The sequence below is a fragment of the Triticum urartu genome, chromosome 5 (genome assembly GCF_003073215.2).
Source record: "Triticum urartu cultivar G1812 chromosome 5, Tu2.1, whole genome shotgun sequence".
NCBI classification, from domain to species: Eukaryota; Viridiplantae; Streptophyta; class Magnoliopsida; order Poales; family Poaceae; genus Triticum; species Triticum urartu.
The window spans coordinates 310,712,635-310,734,199 of record NC_053026.1 but is presented as its reverse complement, the minus strand read 5'-3'; positions in this window follow the sequence as shown (position 1 = coordinate 310,734,199).

The window sequence follows — 21,565 nt, the reverse complement described above, 5'->3', positions numbered from 1 at the left end:
TCATAAATAAGTACTTATACCTTTTCCTTTATTAACTACAATGTATTTTTATTCGAAAGTATTTTTCAAGATCCAATACGACTTGAAGAGAACGCACGCATACCGTACACTGCATTTAGGGATGGCAAGGGTACCCATTACCCACGTACCCTGCAAGTAAAAACCTTATTAGGATAAGGATACATGTCACATGTCTACCCGTCTCCTATGGTCTTAGGCCATGGAGACGCGGTGGATCTCGGCCCTGGCCGGTGGGAGGGCTCCATCTCCATTTTCAAGTGTCTTTTTATGTCCGTTTAGCGTTTGTTTCCTGCACAGGAAGACGTGGCGGTGGGGGCTCCCTCAAGATAGAATAATGTTCTCACCGCCTACCGCCGTTTCGGCGGTGCGTCTAGCCTCGTCGGATGGCGTGTGGTGCTTTGTCTCCGGCGAATCTCGTGGAATTCGATCATCGTTTGTCTTCGATGGATCCGACCTTGGTTAGTTTGTGTCTGTTTGTCCGCGAGTTCGATCCTTTCGATCTACGTTTCTCTTTATCTGCGGTAGTTGTTGTTCTGGTGCGCCGGTCCTATGAGGCCTTAGCATGACGACTTCCCGACGGTTTATCACAACAAGGTTTGCCCTGTTCCCGATGAGGGAGGAGCGATGACAACAGACCTGGATGTAATGTTATTTCTGGTGTTCTTTGTATTATGTTATAGTCGATGAATACTCGTCCCCCGTGCCGCTCCCGCAAGCGGCCCGGGCAGAACCCTAGATCACCGCCGCCGCTCCCCTTTCTCGCCTTCCTTCTCCCCTGTCGCCGCCAGGGGACGGCGCCGGGGCTCCCTCCCTCCTCGCGAGGTTCCTGGGCGGCGTGGAACGGCCGGCCCTCGCGGCGGCGCTCGGCTCGGCGGCAGGTCGGGCCGCCGGCGGATCTGCGAGGCTCCCCTTTGATGGCGCTGTGGCGATGGCGGCGGCCTGGTCTGCGCGGGGCGGCGAGGCGCGGGCTCCTCCTCCTCCCGATCTGATGGCGCCGCGATGGCGCCGGCGCTCGGGCGTGCGGCGGGGTCCACGAGGGTGGTCGGCATGCGACGTCTTCCTCCCCGATCTGATGGCTCCACGGTGGCGCTAGTGCTCGGGCGGTGGTTGGCTTCAGCAAGCGGTGGCGGGCGCTGGGCTCTCGACGGCGGTCCCTGTGCGCGGTCGGCGGCTCCGTCTCTCACCCGGACGACGCGGGGGATGGCGGTGGCCCGGCGTGGCCGGCTATCTGGATGCGGTGGTGCCGGCAGCTCGCTGATCTTCCGGTACTCCAGGGTCTGCCTGATGGTGCTGGTGGTGACGACGGCCTGTGCACGAGAGTTGGATCCCTTCGAACTGATCTGGGTGAAAACTTGCCTTCGGCTTCTGCTAAGGCCGGCGGTGGCGGCGCTTTCTGCGTCGTCTCTTTCTTGAAGGCATCGCTGTGGAGAAGATCAAGGCCACTCTCTGCTACCTCTGGGGGAAACCCTAGATCGGATGATCGGATGACGGCGACGCTCGGGTGTCGTTCCTCCCTTGGGGGCGTCATTCTTGGAGGTGCACACGTGCTCAAGGGACCAGGGGACGGATTCTTTGGTGGAGCGGTGCTTCATCCTACACACTGATGGCGACGGATCTTGACGGCGTGACGCGGTGCAGATTCGGAGATCGCTGTGGGAGGATGGACTCGCGTAGGAGGACGACGCTGTCGGGCGTCGTGGTGGCGTCGATGGCAGAGAGACCTGGCTCGGTTCATGCAACAGTACAACTCTGAAGAAGAATTGGTGGCAGGTGGATGCGGCGGCCTCATACCCGGCAGACGTCCTGGCTGAGGAGTGCGCCAGACTGGTAGGTACCCCATACCCAACAGGCGTTCTGGTTGGGACCTCAGATCTTAAATGTTTAGGTTTGGTTGCGATGTCTGTTTGGTATTAGACCGAGACTATATGCGCCCCTTTATCAATTGGATAAATGTAGCGACAGTTGTTGCTTAGACGGTGGCTTTAGTCTAGCTGTTATATGGCTTTGTAAGGTCTTGTGATAATAATTAATAAAGTGGTTGTATGCATCGCCCAGATGCAGAGGCCGGGGTCATCTTTCTTTTTTTATAGAAAAGATTGAAAGTTTCTCGAAAAAAAATATGACTTGAAGAATACTTGAAGAATAGTGTGCTTTAAGATCCAATAGGAAAGAAACATACCGCGTGACATGCATCATATTCCTGCGTTTTCGTACTATTTTCTTGTACGGTCTAAACATAGATTGAGGCATTCGCTAATGAAAGTTCTTTACACGGAAGTTCGTTGCGTACGCTTGAGATCTAGCGAGATCGAGTCTAAACTCCAACATTTTCTTCTCAGACTCAGCACCAATGCATGGCTGCACGTACGTGCATTTCATCGGCGATCAAAATTACGCTGTCATCATACCGGAGTACTCCAGCTATATGGCTAGCTAGCTTGTGTTGGCGCGCGCATTTACTCGACCCGTCAGTGGTCAGCGGACAGCGGTACTGTACGCAGGCCCGCGCAACGTGCATTGTGCATGGCTTCCTTTCTGTTTCTGTTTTTTTTTATCGAAAAAGAAACGGTAGATATGATCCCAGCTTTGAATCCACTCATCAATTATCCGAGAATTCCGAAACACCGTACTCTCTCGTACATCTCCACTCAACGACCACGATTGATCGAGGCACGCGTGCATGCATGCATGCAAGAATGATTTGCTCCGTCCACCACGGCAAAGACAGTTTAGATTGATCAATGCCATGCCCTCCCTTTTTTGCTTTTCAGAGCAGCAAAACGAGCAATCTCAATCACGTCATCCATCCTCCATTCCTCGTACTCGTTTCGACGGAGTAATATACTCTACCTTTGCAGTGGATAGAACTTTTTTCAATGTACAATCAAAGATGCTCACATACATGCACATGCATTAATTCTATGCACTTTGGAGTGTTTGTGAAGACTTTGTCAATCTCAAGATTTGATGTTGGCACAACCTCAGATGTACTTATAGGGATATAATGTGCAACACATGAATAACTACTGCATGTAAATAGAACTAAACATGAAAGTAGCTTCACATGAGGAGTTTAAAGACAACATGAGCATTCCCTGCACAACCTCAGGATGGTGTTCCCGGACCAAAATGCATAGTTTAACACCAACGGTCAACAGTTTAACACCTAAATATTCAATGTACTAGCCAGACAACAGGGTGATACATCTGCAACATATTTATAATTTTTGATTATTTCATTCTATTATATTATCAATCTAGTCTTTATATGTCATCTTATATTATTTTTATGGACTAACATATTAACTTAGTGCCCAGTGTCAGTTCCTGTATTTTGCCAATTTCTTTGTTTCGCGGAAAAATCATATCAAACGAAGTAAACACATGAAACTTTACGGTAATTTCTGTGGACCAGAAGAGACCCTAGAACCTTTGAGGAGAGACTAGAAGACACATGAGGATGCCACAAGCTCAAGGGACGTGCCCATGGGGGGGCCATCCAGGCTTGTGGCCCCCATGGGAATCATCTTGACCTAATTCTTGGCCTATAAATCTCCTAAAATTTAGAAACCCCGAGAGCGGGTCCCAAAACAATTTTATCGTCGCCACAAGCCTCTATTCTTCTGCAATCCCATTTGGAAGCCTTTTTGGGTACTCTGGCGAAGGGGCAAATCATTGGGGAGGCAATCTTCATTGACCTTGCTGCCTTCATAATGATGTGTGAGTAGTTCCCACAGGACCTACGGGTTCATAGCAGTAGCTAGATGGCTTTTCATCTATTTTTTATCTCCAATACAATGATCTTCGGAGATCTATTCGATGTAATTCTCGCGGTGTGTTTATTGGGATCCAATGAATTGTGGGTTTATGATCAGATTATTCATTGAAAGTATTTGAGTCGTCTCTATGATTTATTTATGTGTGATTTAATAGCCATGTATTTCTCTCCGATTTATCTATCTCTTTTGGCCAATTAGATCGATTCATCTTCAGTGGGAGAGGTGCTTGGTAGTAAGTTCAATCTTTTAGTGTCCTTACTTTATGACAAAAAAGTTGCAAGACACGTATTTGTAATGTTGGTACTAAGGGTAAAACGACAGGGTTCGAACATATCATTTGATCTTACTTTGTCTACATTATGTCAACATGCTTCAAGTATTACTCTGTTTGTTATGAACTTAATACCTTGCGATGCATGCTAGATAGTGGTCAAGGGGTGGAGTAATAGTAGTAGATGAAAATGGATTTTCAGTCTACTTGTCTCGGACATAATGTCTATATATTGATCATGCCACGTTGATATGCTCATGAGAGAGATGCATCTAGTGAAACTATGGCCCCAGGGTCCATTTCCATATTTACCAAAGCCCTAAAAGTACTTGCTATATTTTTTCCCTTTTTATTTTATTTTATTCATTTATTTATCTACCACTATCAGATTTAATCCTTGCAATCGGTGAGAACAAGGGGATTGACAACCCTCTTGCCTTCGAAGGGTGCAAGAATTTGCTCTGTGTGTGCAGGTACCGCTTATCTTGTTTGCGTGGTGTCTCCTACTGGTTCGATAAACATGGGTTCTTAACCGAGGGAAATACTATCTTCTACTATACATCACCCTTCCTCTTCAGGGATCACAAGTAGCATAGGGATTTGTAAACTTCAGAGACTGAAATCAAATGGGCATTGGCAGACGAATGCATGGGGCATCTATAGGAGACGATGGTGGAGTTCCGGGCGCCATATATCTGGACTTTGAACCCGAGGTTGTAGAGCTTGAACATGAGGAGGTCACCATGGACGATTTTATGCTTGCGGTAGAAGTAGTCCCACCCCCTGCCGAGCACAATCTGGTCCCTAAACCTCTCCACTAGCACATAGTAGTCGCACTCTTGGTCACCAACAGCTTGCCCACACGTGGGAGGGGCGTGTAGATCCATCTCTTGATTAGTGGCTGGAATGGCTTGGGGATGACGAGCATGGAAATGTCCTTGGCTTTGTCGGTTCGCACAAAAAACTATGAGGCTCAAGGGGTGCGGTCTCATGGCCAAGCCTTGTACATAGCCCCAGCGTCGACATGGGCTTCTTCATCTCCAAGATCCTCTTCAGCACCTTCACCCTCTTGTACCACTTTGTTGTGCGGGATTCAATAGTTAGTACTTTGCTTTACCATATGAAAGACATTGTACAATGATCAATGCAATAACCAAATGGTAGTGGCCATGATTAGCGCGATGATCAAGCCTTTGCCCAATGACAATGGCCATGATCAATGCACTGATTATGCCTTTTCCCAATGGCTTTGGGCATCATCAATGCACATATCAAGCCTATGCCCAATGGCAATGACATTATCAGTGCACTGATCAAGCCTTATGCCCAGTGGCATTGTCCATGATCAATGCAAAATTGACCTACTAGCATGTACAATTGTCCTACTAGCATGCACATTTGTCTTACTCAGATCATAGATATACACCACTATCAAACATTCATATTAAACTTGCACTGATCAAACATGCATGCAACAAATGCTGCTCATAGTAAAGGCATGCATCTAATCACGTAGTAGGCTAACAATCTAAGAAAAGTTGCTAGCAAAAGAGCATTGGGGCAAAAATACACGATAGAGCATGGAGGCATTGGATCCGATTCGAATCGAATCGGTTGTATTCGCAATGCATCTGATTCGATTCTAATAGAATCATAGCAGAAGACCCTAACCTCCGAGGAATGGGCGGAGATGCTTACTAGTTGCCGAGGCAACACACGTGTATAGATCCCGCTAATCGAGGTGGACAAAATCCAGATGGGTAGGAGAGTGAAAGCACATCCACTCCCTTGGTGGTTTTGGTAATTCATGTCAACATACATGTTGTTGGACTAATGTTTTCCTTGAGTATATTTCAAGATAAGTTCAACTCAGGCAAACCTTTGGAATGTGAAGTGGACCCCTCAAGATGTTAAGGACCACTGTTGGGAAAGCCTCAAGACTCTCCATTTTCTATTTAAGTGATCCAAGATCATATTGTGTCTATAGGAAAGCCAATTACACCTATAAAGGATGGTGGAGTACCCGCATATCCCTGGGGTCCTCGCGCGTGAAGAGAGGCTCTTGGTCGTCCGCCGCGGCTTGCATTAGGAGCCACTCGGGATTGCTGTGAGCCGTTCAATGTGCCCGGGCGGCTCGTGCCAGGGTGACTCAGCTGGAGGGTCCATGACAGGTGGACCATGTGCCATCCTGGGTCTACTCTCATTGAGCAGCTCTGGGCGCGTCGGCGATGTCCCTCTCTATCCATGACAAGTAGACCGCTGGGTGCACCTGGGGCCACCATCATGGACCTCCCAGCTGGGTCATCGATGCTCCACGCACTGTCCCGCATGCGAAGGCATAGCCAGGCCAGGCTGTCGGCGTCCTCGGGGTGTGCTGGGCCGGTCCATTTGCGATAGTTGTGTGTGTACCGCGCCTGCCTTCAGGCTGTCCACGACATCGACACGTACATTAGGACGGATGTCAATGTTAGGCACTTATGACACACAAGTATAGGAATCACAACAGTCTTCAAGGGAAATGCTTCAACTCAAATTTATTTATACAACACAAGGGCAGCCAAAGAATATTTATAAACTTCAGAAGTTGAGTTGTCAATTCAACCACACTTGGAGAGATTACTTGCTTGTGGCAATTTATTAGTAAAATAGTAATACGACAATAGTAGTGATAGTAGTAGTAACAAAAATAGTAGCAGGATTGCAAAGGAGTGGCAAAGTGCAGTAGTAGTTGTTGTAACGGAAACTATAGCAGCGACAACATAGGCATGGAGTAAGCGATGAGGTATTCATATGAGATTCAATATGCAACGGTCATAACCTAGAGCGATACAAATTAGCTCCAATTCATCAATGATATGTAGGCATGCATTCCATAAATAGTCATACCTCATACGTGCTTGCGATAAGAACTTGCGTAACATATTTTGTCCTACCCTTCCGTGGAATTGAGGTCCTAATGGAAAGTAAGGGTAATTAAGGCACTCCTTTTAATAGAGAACCGAAAAAAGCATTAACAGATAGTGAATACATGTAACCCTCAAGTTAAAGTCATCCCCATCGATATACCAATTATTGTCACCTTGGGGTATAGGGTTCAGAATGATAACATGTGCATACAAATTGTAAGTAAGATCAAGAACACAAATATATTCATCGAAATGGCATAGGTTCAGATCTAAAATCATAGCACTCGGGACCTAGTGACAAGCTTTAAGCATAGCGAAGTTATAGCTCAAGCCGAGCATTAAACCCGATACCCAGCCCTGAACCCAAAGTACTCGAACCCGAACCCGAAAAACCCGAGCACCTGCTTGGGTAAAAACTTCAGAAACCCAAAGTTTGTTAAGAAATTTCGGGTTTGTACTACCGGTACCTGAAAACCCTGAATTACATAGGTAAACTTAGCCGAGCCAGCACTTATCCGCACTATCCCAGTCCATCGGACCAAAAGCCCATTGTTACACCGCACGCCTACCTCCTCCCTTGATTGGTAAGCCCACAAGCACACGCACACAACCGCACAGGGAGCCTCACATGATAGACGAAGTCACGCACAACCCCATCCCAATCTCCGTCCTGACCTAGCCACCGCCAGGCAGCAGCGACGCAGTCGACGCCTCCTCCATTCCACGCATCTTGTCGACCTCGCTTGAGAGAGATAAGGAGCAGCACCGTGCCACCCCTTCCCCGTTCCTAGACAACACGCCATGAGCAGCGCTGCCTCAACCCCTTCCTCTATTACTTGACGACACACACCGAGCATCATCGTGCCGATCCCCTTCCTCCATTACTCAATAACGCACAATTCCGACACACACTGGCTTCCTTCATTTCCAGCCAGCTGTGAGTAATTGGCAGCATCGATCTTTAGCCCAAGTCTGCATTGAAGTGTAGGATCTTCGAGGCGTTGTTCCTATTCGGGTAAATCGGGGAAACCCAAACCCGAACCCAAAATTTCTAGCACCTGAAATGTCAGGTTTCGATTTTTTGGGCAAATTCAAGTATCTGACGTAGAAACCCAAATTAAAAAGAGTCGAATAACCCGACCTGGAATTCCGGGTAAACCCAAATGCCCAGGTCGAGTCGTAGCAACACCAATCTTGGGACATAGTGCATACTAGGGATCAAGCCCTAACAAATCTGACAATGATTACATAATAAATCTCATCAAAAACCCATTACCACCATATGACTACAGAAGAGTTGCTCACACATGGATGTGAACATCATGAAATTGTTGGTGGAGAAGGGTTGATGGTGAAGACGTGACGGATACCTCTCTCCGGAGCCAGAAACGGACTCCAGATCAGGGCTCCCGATAAAGAACATGAGGTGCCAGCGGCTTCGTATCATAAAATTTGGTGATAACATTTTGTGATTATTTTGGAGGATATGGGAATTTATAGCGCTGTAATCAGGTCAAGGCGGTGGCCAGGGGCCCCACATGGGCAGGTAACGCGCCTTAGGGGTGGCTGTGCCACCTGGCCGTGTGGCGGTCTAGTGCCCCGGTACTTCTTCACTCCAAACATCCTTATCTATTCCAAAATAATTCTGCTAAAATTCCCGTCCAATTCCAAACACTTTTATTTCTGCACAAAAACAACACCATGGTAGTTCTACCGAAAACACCGTCAGTCTAGGTTAGTTTCATCGAAATCATGCAAATTAGAGGTTGGAACAAGAGCAACAGTGCTTGGAAAAGTAGATACGTTGGAGACGTATCAACTCCCGCAAGCTTAACTCATTGCTTGCTGATACGTCTCCAACGCATCGATAATTTGAAGTATTCATGCTATATTTACATCAATTAGATATGGTTTGATGCACTTTTATATTAACTTATGGACTAACTTTTAATTTAGTGCCCAATGATAGTTCCTGTTTTTTTGTTTCGGAGAAAATCCATATCTAGGAAGGTCCAAACACGTTGAAAAATTATGATGATTTTTTATGGAATATATGCGATTTTTGGGAAAAAGAATCAACACAAGATGGTCCCTGAGTGTCCCACAAGCCAGGCTGGGGTGCCCTACCCCTAGGGCGCCCCCTGACTTGTGGGGAGCCCTTATGTCCGATGGATCTCTCCTTCAGTCGTAAGGAAGCTAATTGCCAGAGGAAAATCCACTCAATTGGAATTACAGAACTCCTGCTATATAAGAATGATTTTCAGCCAGAAAAAAGATGCGAAAAACAAAAGACAAAAGAGAGAACTAATATAGGGGAGATTTCCCTCTCTCGACGGAGGGCCAAGGAAGAAGAAGGAGGGGCCCTCCCCCCTCTTCTTCAATGGCACAGGGACGCCGCCAGGGACATCTCCGTCATCACCATCACCACCAACCTCTCCTCTGTTCTCATGATGATGTGCGAGTAGTTCATCCTCGATACTAAGGGTATGTACTAGTAGCTATGTGTTGGATCTCTCTCTCCCATGTTCTTGATGGATTCTGATATTTATGTATCATGATCTTTGATACGTCTCCAATGTATCTATAATTTTTGATTGCTCCATGCTATATTATCTTCTATTTTGGACATTATTGGGCTTTATTATACACTTCTATATTATTTTTGGGACTAACGTACTAACCGGAGGCCAGCCCAGAATTGCTATTTTTTCCCTATTTTAGGGTTTCGAAGAAAAGAATATCAAACGGAGTCCAAACGAAATGAAACCTTCGGGAACGTGATTTTTGGAACGAACAAGATCCAGGAGACTTGGACCCTACGTCAAGCAACCAACAGGGAAGCCACGAGGTAGGGGGGCGCGCCTCCACCCCCCAGGCGCACCCTCCACCCTCGTGGGCCCCCTGTTGCTCCACCGACGTACTTCTTCCTCCTATATATACCTACGTACCCCCAAGCGATCAGATACGGAGCCAAAACCCTAATTCCACCGTCGTAACTTTCTGTATCCACGAGATCCCATCTTGGGGCCTGTTCCGGAGCTCCGCCGAAGGGGGCATCGATCATGGAGGGCTTCTACATCAACACCATAGCCTCTCCGATGAAGTGTGAGTAGTTTGCCTCAGACCTTCGGGTTCATAGTTATTAGCTAGATGACTTCTTCTCTCTTTTGGATCTCAATACAAAGTTCTCCCCCTCTCTTGTGGAGATCTATTCGATGTAATCTTCTTTTGCGGTGTGTTTGTTGAGATCGATGAATTGTGGGTTTATGATCAAGTTTATCTATGAACAATATGTGAATCTTCTCTGAATTCTTTTATGTATGATTGGTTATCTTTGCAAGTCTCTTCGAATTATCAGTTTGGTTTGGCCTACTAGATTGATCCTTCTTGCAATGGGAGAAGTGCTTAGCTTTGGGTTCAATCTTGCGGTGCCCTTTCCCAGTGACAGTAGGGGCAGCAAGGCGTGTATTGTATTGTTGCCATCGAGGATAACAAGATGGGGTTTTCACCATATTGCATGAGTTTATCCCTCTACATCATGTCATCTTGCTTAAAGCGTTACTCTGTTCTCTTGAACTTAATACTCTAGATGCATGCTGGATAGCGGTCGATGTGTGGAGTAATAGTAGTAGATGCAGGCAGGAGTCGGTCTACTTGTCTTGGACGTGATGCCTATATACATGATCATACCTAGATATTCTCATAACTATGCTCAATTCTGTCAATTGCTCAACAGTAATTTGTTCACCCACCGTAAAATACTTATGCTCTTGAGAGAAGCCACTAGTGAAACCTATGGCCCCCGGGTCTATCTTCAGCATATTAATCTTCCAACACTTAGTTATTTCCTTTGCTCTTTACTTTGCTTTTATTTTACTTTGCATCTTTATCATAAAAATACCAAAACTATTATCTTATCATATCTATCAGATCTCACTCTCGTAAGTGACCGTGAAGGGATTCACAACTCCTTATCGCGTTGGTTGCGAGGATTTATTTGTCTTGTGTAGGTGTGAGGGACTGGCGCGTAGCCTCCTACTGGATTGATACATTGGTTCTCAAAAACTAAGGGAAATACTTACGCTACTTTGCTGCACCACCCTTTCCTCTTCAAGGGAAAACCAACACAAGTGCTCAAGAGGTAGCAAGAAGGATTTCTGGCGCCGTTGCCGCGGAGGTCTACGCAAAAGTCAACATACCAAGTACCCATCACAAACCCTTATCTCCCGCATTACATTATTTGCCATTTGCCTCTCGTTTTCCTCTCCCCCACTTCACCATTGCCGTTTTATTCGCCCTCTCTCTCTCTCTCTATCCTTCCTCTCTTTCTCTATTTTCCTTTTTTGCCCGTTCCTTGTTTGCTTGTGTGTTGGATTGCTTGCTTGTCACGATGGCTCAAGATAACACTAAATTGTGTGACTTTACCAATACCAACAACAATGATTTTACTAGCACTCCGATTGCTCCTCTTACCGATGTTGAATCTTGTGAAATTAATGCTGCCTTGCTGAATCTTGTCATGAACGATCTGTTTTCCGGCCTTCCTAGTGAAGATGCCGCTACCCATCTAAATAGCTTCGTTGATTTGTGTGATATGCAAAAGAAGAAAGATCTGGACAATGATATTGTTAAATTGAAGCTATTTCCTTTTTCTCTTAGAGATCATGCTAAAGCTTGGATTTCGTCTTTGCCTAAAAATAGTATTGATTCTTGGAATAAGTGCAAAGATGCTTTTATCTCTAAGTATTTTCCTCCCGCTAAGATCATCTCTCTTAGAAATGATATTATGAATTTTAAGCAACTTGATCATGAACATGTTGCACAAGCTTGGGAGAGGATGAAATTAATGATACGTAATTGCCCAACACATGGTTTAAATTTGTGGATGATTATACAAAAAATTTATGCCATATTGAATTTTGCTTCTAGAAATCTTTTAGATTCAGTCGCGGGAGGCACTTTTATGGAAATCACTTTAGGAGAAGCTACTAAACTCCTAAATAATATTATGGTAAATTATTCTCAATGGCACACTGAAAGATCTACTAATAAAAAAGTGCATGTGATAGAAGAAATTAATGTTTTGAGTGGAAAGATGGATGAACTTATGAAATTATTTGCTAATAAAAGTGTTTCTTCTGATCCTAATGATATGCCTTTGTCTACTTTGATTGAGAATAATAATGAATCTATGGATGTGAATTTTGTTGGTAGGAATAATTTTGGTAACAACGCGTATAGATGAAACTTTAATCCTAGGCCTTATCCTAGCAATTCCTCTAATAATTATGGTAATTCCTACAACAATTCTTATGGAAATTATAATAAGATTCCCTCTGATTTTTAATCTAATATTAAATAATTTATTACCTCACAAAAGAATTTCAATGCTTTGATTGAAGAAAAAATGCTTAAGATTGATGAGTTGGCTAGGAACGTTGATAGAATTTCTCCTGATGTTGATTCTTTGAAACTTAGATCTATTCCACCTAAGCATGATATCAATGAGTCTCTCAAAGCCATGAGAATTTCCATTGATAAGTGCAAAGAAAGAACCGCTAGGATGTCTGCTAAGAAAGATTGCTTTATAAAAGCGTGTTCTTCTAGTTTCCAAGAAAATAAAGATGAAGATCTAAAATTTATTGATGTGTCCCCTATTAAATCTTTGTTTTGCAATATGAATCTTGATAATGATGGGACTAAATATGATCCACCTTTACCTAGAAGGCGTTCCAAAAATTCGAAGTTTTTAGATCTTCATGCTAAATTTGATAAAAGTGGGATTGAAGAGATCAAAACTCTAGATGTTAATGAACCCACTATTTTGGATTTCAAGAAATTTAATTATGATAATTGCTCTTTGATAGATTGTATTTCCTTGTTGCAATCCGAGCTAAATTCTCCTTATGCTTATAGTCAAAATAAAGCTTTTACCAAACATATCGTTGATGCTTTGATGCAATCGTATGAAGAAAAACTTGAGTTGGAAGTTTCTATCCCTAGAAAACTTTATGATGAGTGGGAACCAACTATTAAAATTAAAACAAAAGATCACGAATGCTATGCTTTGTGTGATTTGGGTTCTAGTGTTTCCACGATTCCAAAGACTTTGTGTGATTTATTAGATTTCCGTGATTTTGATGATTGTTCTTTAAACTTGCACCTTGCGGATTCCACTATTAAGAAACCTATGGGAAGAATTAATGATGTTCTTATTGTTGCAAATAGGAACTATGTGCCTGTAAATTTTATTGTTCTTGACATAGATTGCAATCCTTCATGTCCTATTATTCTTGGTAGACCTTTCCTTAGAACGATTGGTGCAATTATTGATATGAAGGAAGGAAATATTAGATTCCAATTTCCGTTAAGGAAAGGCATGGAACACTTCCCTAGAAATAAAATTAAATTACCTTATGAATCTATTATGAGATCCACTTAAGGATTGCCTACCAAAGATGGAAATACCTAGATCTATCCTTGCTTTTTATGCCTAGCTAGGGGCGTTAAACGATAGCGCTTGTTGGGAGGCAACCCAATTTTATTTTTATTCCTTGCTTTTTTCTCCTGTTTAGTAATAAATAATATATCTAGCCTATGTTTTGGTTGTGTTTTTTTATGTTTAATTAGTGTTTGTGCCAAGTAGAACCGTTGGGAAGACTTGGGGAAAGTCTTTTTAATCTTGCTATAAAAAACAGAAACTTTAGCGCTCACGAGAACTGCTGCCATTTTTATTTGGAAAGTGATATTTAGTTAATTATTTTTGAAGATGAGTAATAAATAAATTCCTCACGTCCAGCAATTTATTTTAGAATTTTTGGGGTTCCAGATCTTGCGCTAGCTACAGATTACTACAGACTGTTCTGTTTTTGACAGATTCTGTTTTTCGTGTGTTGTTTGCTTATTTTGATGAATCTATGGCTAGTAAAATAGTTTATAAACCATAGAGAAGTTGGAATACAGTACGTTTAACACCAATATAAATAAAGAATGAGTTCATTACAGTACCTCGAAGTGGTCTTTTGTTTTCTTTCGCTAACGGAGCTCACGAGATTTTCTACTTTAAGTTTTGTGTTGTGAAGTTTTGAAGTTTTGGGTAAGGATTTGATGGATTATGGAACAAGGAGTGGCATGAGCCTAAGAGTGGGTATACCCATCGCACCCCCAAGATAATCTAAGGACACCAAAAAGCAAAAGCTTGGGGATGCCCTGGTAGGCATCCCCTCTTTCGTCTAGTTCCATCGGTAACTTTACATGGAGCCATATTTTTATTCACCACATGATATGTGTTTTGCTTGGAGCGTCTTGTATGATTTTAGTCTTTGATTTTTAGTTTACCACAATCATCTTTGCTGTACACACCTTTTGATAGAGACACACATGATTCAGAAATTATTAGAATACTCTATGTGCTTCACTTATATCTTTTGAGTTATATAGTTTTGCTCTAGTACTTCACTTATATCTTTTAGAGCACGGTGGTGGATTTGTTTTATAGAAACTATTGATCTATCATGCTTCACTTAGATTATTTCGAGAGTATTAAATAGCATGGTAATTTGCTTAAATAATCCTAATATGCTAGGTATTCAAGATTAGTAAAAACTTTCTTATGAGTGTTTTGAATACTAAGAGAAGTTTGATGCTTGATGATTGTTTTGAGATATGGAGGTAGTGATATTAAAGTTGTGCTAGTTGAGTAGTTGTGAAATTGAGAAATACTTGTGTTGAAGTTTGTAAGTCCCGTAGCATGCACGTATGGTAAACGTTATGTAACAAATTTGAAACATGAGGTGTTCTTTGATTGTCCTCCTTATGAGTGGTGGTCGGGGACGAGCGATGGTCTTTTCCTACCAATCTATCCCCCTAGGAGCATGCGCGTAGTGCTTGGTTTTTGATGACTTGTAGAATGTTGCAATAAGTATATGAGTTCTTTATGACTAATGTTGAGTCCATGGATTATACGCACTCTCACCTTTCCATCATTGCTAGCCTCTTCGGTACCGTGCATTGCCCTTTCTCACATTGAGAGTTGGTGCAAACTTCGCCGGTGCATCCAAACCCCGTGATATGATACGCTCTTTCACACATAAACCTCCTTATATCTTCCTCAAAACAACCACCATACCTATCTATTATGGCATTTCCATAGCCATTCCGAGATATATTGCCATGCAACTTTCCACCATCCCGTTTATCATGACACGTTCATCATTGTCATATTGCTTTGCATGATCATGTAGTTGACATCGTATTTGTGGCAAAGCCACCATTCATAATTCTTTCATAGATGTCACTCTTGGTTCATTGCATATCCCGGTACACCGCCGGAGGCATTCATAGAGAGTCATACCTTGTTCAGTATCGAGTTGTAATCATTGAGTTGTAAATAAATAGAAGTGTGATGATCATCATTTAATAGAGCATTGTCCCAATAAAAAAAGAGAAAGGCCAAATAAAAAAAGGCCCAAAAAAGGGAATGAAAAGGGACAATGCTACTATCTTTTTTCCACACTTGTGCTTCAAAGTAGCACCATGATCTTCATGATAGAGAGTCTCTTGTTTTGTCACTTTCATATACTAGTGGGAATTTTTCATTATAGAGCTTGGCTTGTATATTCCAACAATGGGCCTCCTCAAGTGCCCTAGGTCTTCGTGAGCAAGCAAGTTGGATGCACACCCACTAGTTTCTTTTGTTGAGCTTTACTACATTTATAGCTCTAGTGCATCCGTTGCATGGCAATCCCTACTCCTTGCATTAACATCAATCGATGGGCATCTCCATAGCTCATTGATTAGCCTCGTTGATGTGAGACTTTCTCCTTTTTGTCTTCTCCACATAACCCCCATTAGTATACTCTATTCCATCCATAGTGCTATATCCATGGCTCGCGCTCATGTATTGCGTGAAGGTTTATAAAGTTTGAGATTACTAAAGTATGAAACAATTGCTTGGCTTGTCATCGGGGTTGTGCATGATGAGAGCATTCTTGTGTGACGAAAATGGAGCATGACTAAACTATATGATTTTGTAGGGATGAACTTTCTTTGGCCATGTTATTTTGAGAAGACATAATTGCTTAGTTAGTATGCTTGAAGTATTATTATTTCTATGTCAATATTAAACTTTTGTCTTGAATCTTTCGGATCTGAATATTCATGACACAATTAAGAAGAATTACATTGAAATTATGCCTAGTAGCATTCGACATCAAAAATTTTGTTTTTATCATTTACCTACTCGAGGACGAGCAGGAATTAAGCTTGGGGATGCTTGATACGTCTCCAACGTATCTATAATTTTTGATTGCTCCATGCTATATTATCTTCTGTTTTGGACATTATTGGGCTTTATTATACACTTTTATATTATTTTTGGGACTAACGTACTAACCGGAGGCCAGCCCAGAATTGCTGTTTTTCCCTATTTTAGGGTTTTGAAGAAAAGAATATCAAACGGAGTCCAAATGGAATGAAACCTTCAGGAACGTGATTTTTGGAATGAACAAGATCCAGGAGACTTGGACCCTGCGTCAAGCAACCAACAGGGAAGCCACGAGGTAGGGGGGCGCGCCGGGGGGCGCGCCTCCCCAGGCGCCCTCCACCCTCGTGGGCCCCCTGTTGCTCCACCGACGTACTTCTTCCTCCTATATATACCTACGTACCCCCAAACGATCAGATACGGAGCCAAAACCCTAATTCCACCGTCGTAACTTTCTGTATCCACGAGATCCCATCTTGGGGCCTGTTCCGGAGCTCCGCCGGAGGGGGCATCGATCACGGAGGGCTTCTACATCAACACCATAGCCTCTCCGATGAAGTGTGAGTAGTTTACCTCAGACCTTCGGGTCCATAGTTATTAGCTAGATGGCTTCTTCTCTCTTTTTGGATCTCAATACAAAGTTCTCCCCCTCTCTTGTGGAGATCTATTCGATGTAATCTTCTTTTGTGGTGTGTTTGTTCAGACCGATGAATTGTGGGTTTATGATCAAGTTTATCTATGAACAATATTTGAATCTTCTCTGAATTCTTTTATGTATGATTGTATCTTTGCAAGTCTCTTCGAATTATCAGTTTGGTTTAGCCTACTAGATTGATCTTTCTTGCAATGGGAGAAGTGCTTAGCTTTGGGTTCAATCTTGCGGTTCTTTCCCAGTGACAGTAGGGCAGCAAGGCACGTATTGTATTGTGCCATCTTGTTGCCATCGAGGATAACAAGATGGGGTTTTCATCATATTGCATGAGTTTATCCCTCTACATCATGTCATGTTGCTTAAAGCGTTACTCTGTTCTCTTGAACTTAATACTCTAGATGCATGATGTGTTGGGGATCGTTGCAGAAATTAAAAAAATTCTATGCATCACCAAGATCAATCTATGGAGTAACTAGCAACGATAGAGAGGGTAGTGCATCTTCATACCCTTGAAGATCGCGAGTCAGAAGCGTTGCAAGAACGCGGTTGGAGGAGTCGTACACGTAGCGATTCAGATCGTGGCCGAATCCGATCTAAGCACCGAACAACGGTGCCTCCGCGCTCAACACATGTGTAGCCTGGTGACGTCTCCCGCTCCTTGATCCAGCAAGGAGGAGGGAGATGTTGAGGAAGAATGCTCTAACAGCAGCACGACGGCGTGGTGGTGATGGAGTGGCAGTTCTCCGGCAGGGCTTCACCAAGCTCACGCGGAGGAGGAGAGGTGTTGGGGAGGGGAGGGGCTGCGCCTTGTATGTGGTGCTGCAGCCCTCCCCTCGCCCCTCTATTTATAGGGACAAGGGGGAAGGGGGGCGGCCCCTCTAGATGAGATCTAGAGGGGGGGCGGCGGCCAAGGGGGAGGGGGCTTGCCCCCCAAGCAAGGGTGGCGCACCCCTTAGGGTTCCCCCCAAACCCTAGGCGCATGGGCCCTAGGGTGGGATGGCTCCCATCCCACTAGGGGCTGGTTCCCTTCCACCTACAGCCCATAAGGCCCTCCCGGGCAGGTGGACCCTCTCGGTGGACCCCCGGAACCCCTCGGTGGTCCCGGTACAATACCGGCATACCCCCGAATATTTCCGTTGACCGTATGATGACTTCCCATATATAAATCTTCACCTCCGGACTATTCCGGAACTCCTCGTGACATCCGGGATCTCATCCGGGACTCCGAACAACATTCGGTAATCACATACAAATCTTCCTAATAACCCTAGCGTCATCGAACCTTAGGTGTGTAGACCCTACGGGTTCGGGAACCATGCAGACATGACCGAGACAACTCTCCGGCTAATAACCAACAGCGGGATCTGGATACCCATGTTGGCTCCCACATGTTCCACGATGATCTCATCGGATGAACCATGATGTCGAGGATTCAAGCAATCCTGTATATAATTCCCTTTGTCAATTGGTACGTTACTTGCCCGAGATTCGATCGTCGGTATCCCAATACCTCATTCAATCTCGTTACCGGCAAGTCACTTTACTCGTTCCGTAACACATCATCCCGTGACCAACCCTTTAGTCACATTGAGCTCATTACGATGATGTCTTACCGAGTGGGCCCAGAGATACCTCTCCTTCATACGGAGTGACAAATCCCAGTCTCGATTCGTGCCAACCCAACAGACACTTTCGGAGATACCCGTAGTGCACCTTTATAGCCACCCAGGTACGTTGTGACGTTTGGCACACCCAAAGTATTCCTATAGTATCCGGGAGTTGCACAATCTCATGGTCTAAGGAAAATATACTTGACATTAGAAAAGCTCTAGCAGACGAACTACACGATCTTGTGCTATGCTTAGGATTGGGTCTAGTCCATCACATCTTTCCCCTAATGATGTGATCCCATTATCAATGACATCCAATGTCCATAGTCAGGAAACCATGACCATCTGTTGATCAACGAGCTAGTCAACTAGAGGCTCACTAGGGACATGTTGTGGGTCTATGTATTCACACATGTATCACGATTTCCGGATAATACAATTATAGCATGAACAATTGACAATTATCATGAACAAGGAAATATAATAATAACCATTTTATTATTGCCTCTAGGGCATATTTCCAACATGCTGGATAGCGGTCGATGTGTGGAGTAATAGTAGTAGATGCAGGCAGGAGTCGGTCTACTTGTCTTGGACGTGATGCCTATATACATGATCATACCTAGATATTCTCATAACTATGCTCAATTCTGTCAATTGCTCAACAGTAATTTGTTCACCCACCGTAAAATACTTATGCTCTTGAGAGAAGCCACTAGTGAAACCTATGGCCCCCGGGTCTATCTTCATCATATTAATCTTCCAACACTTAGTTATTTCCTTTTTCTTTTTACTTTGCTTTTATTTTACTTTGCATCTTTATCATAAAAATACCACAAATATTATCTTATCATATCTATCAGATCTCACTCTCGTAAGTGACCGTGAAGGGATTGACAACCCCTTATTGCGTTGGTTGCGAGGATTTATTTGTTTTGTGTAGGTGCGAGGGACTGGCGCGTAGCCTCCTACTGGATTGATACCTTGGTTCTTGAAAACTGAGGGGAAATACTTTGCTACTTTGCTGCACCGAAAACCAACGCAAGTGCTCAAGAGGTAGCAATCTTTGTTAATAAAGTTGGATCACATGATGTTCACCACCCTCTCTTATTTTTGTGGGGAATTGAGCCTTGCGCTTTAAGGTTTCTTTATGTTGCATTGAATACTTTCGATTTGAGATCGCTTGATGCATGTCTAACTCGTGGATACCCGTGGTGACATTGGGGTACTCTAGGTGACATAAGGGTTGAACGATATGTATCATATGGCGTTGTCATGGTAAGATCTCTAGGACAAAATGTGACACTATGGGGGTGGTTCAATAGACTGATTGGAAACACAAATTTGAGGTGGTTTGCTATCTACGCGATTTCATCCTATTTTCTCCAATAGAAATAGAAGATTTTGAGTGATTCTTTGCTACAGTTTGAGGGATTATCATGTGGCTCAATTGTTTTAATGATGTTGAGAGATTGCACAAGTGAAAGTATGAACCCTAGGTCTTGTTTCTAAGCATTGAGACACTATTTTCACACACTTTTGTAACTGATTACCTTGATATTTCTATTTGTTCAGATTTCAAAAACCTATTTTGTCATCATATTATACATCTTTGTATTTTGATTTCTTGATTGTTTGAGATAGAATCATATTCATCCTACACCTCATTTGGGTTGATAAATCTTAGGTCATCCAGTCGAGGAAATTTTTCTACTGTCTGACAAAACTTTGTGCTTGGAGGCCCAACAAAGTCTACAAGAATAAAGTTGCTTAGTAGACATTAGTCGTCCTCAAGCAATTCCATTGACAAACTCAAAGTGATTAGGAAAAACTTTTACAAACTCATTTGCTTTTGTAGATGCACATAAATTTATCTAGTGATCAGATCGGAGCAAAGATCATAGAGTAACCATATATATGATAATACTTACCAGCCACATTTACTCACATCAATAACATAATCAACTAGTGAATAATAATAATAATATATCTCAAATATCAACACTTTGTCAAAACGACCATAGTATAATATGATAGAATGTTATCTTGCTAGTCCTTTCTAAGACCGCAAAACATAAATGCAGAGCACCTTTGAAGTTCAAGTAGCGACTAAACAATGTAATTCAGCATAGAAAATTGATACACCTCCATCGTATCTACTTTTCCAAACACTTTTGCTCTTCTTTTGGACTCTAATTTGCGTAATTTGAATGGAACTAACCCAGATTGACGTTATTTTAGTAGAGCTACAATGACGGGTTTTTTGTGCAAAAATAAAAGTTCTCGGAATCAGACGAAACTTTCTGGAGATTTTTTATGGAATAAAAGAAAAATACTGGAACGAAGATCCACTGGAGGGGGGCCACCTGTTGCCCGCAAGGCAACAAGGCGCGGCCACCCCTGGGCGCGCCCTGTTACCTTGTGGGGCCCATGAGGCTTCGCTAACCATAATCTCAACTCAACAAATACCGTCTTCCTGAGAAAAAATAGGAGAAGAAGTTTCATCACGTTTTCTGATACGGAGCCGCCGCCACCTCATGTTCTTCATCGAGAAGGCTGAACTGGAGTCAGTTCGGGGCTCCACAGAGGGGGATTCGTCGCCATCAGCATACCAACCCTTCTTCATCAACAACTTCATGACGCTCACCAGTGAGTAATTCCTTCGTAGGCTTGTTAGAAGGTGATGGAGTTGGATGAGATTTGTCATGTAATCAAGTCAATTTGTTAGGGCTTGATCCCTAGTATCCACTATGTTCTGAGATTGATGTTGCTATGACTTTGCTATGCTTAATGATTGTCATTAGGGCCCAAGTGCCATGATTTCAGATTTGAACCCTCTATGTTTTCATGAATATATTTGAGTTCTTGATCCTATCTGGTAGTTATATGTACTTGTTATTGTTCTGATCCGTTGAACCCAAAGTGACAATACTTGGGATACTCTCCGGGGATGACTGTAAGTCGAGGAGTTCATGTATTCACCATATGTTAATGCTTTGTTCCAGTTCTCTATTAAAAGGAGGCCTTAATATCCCTTAGTTTTCTTATGGACCCCGCTACCATG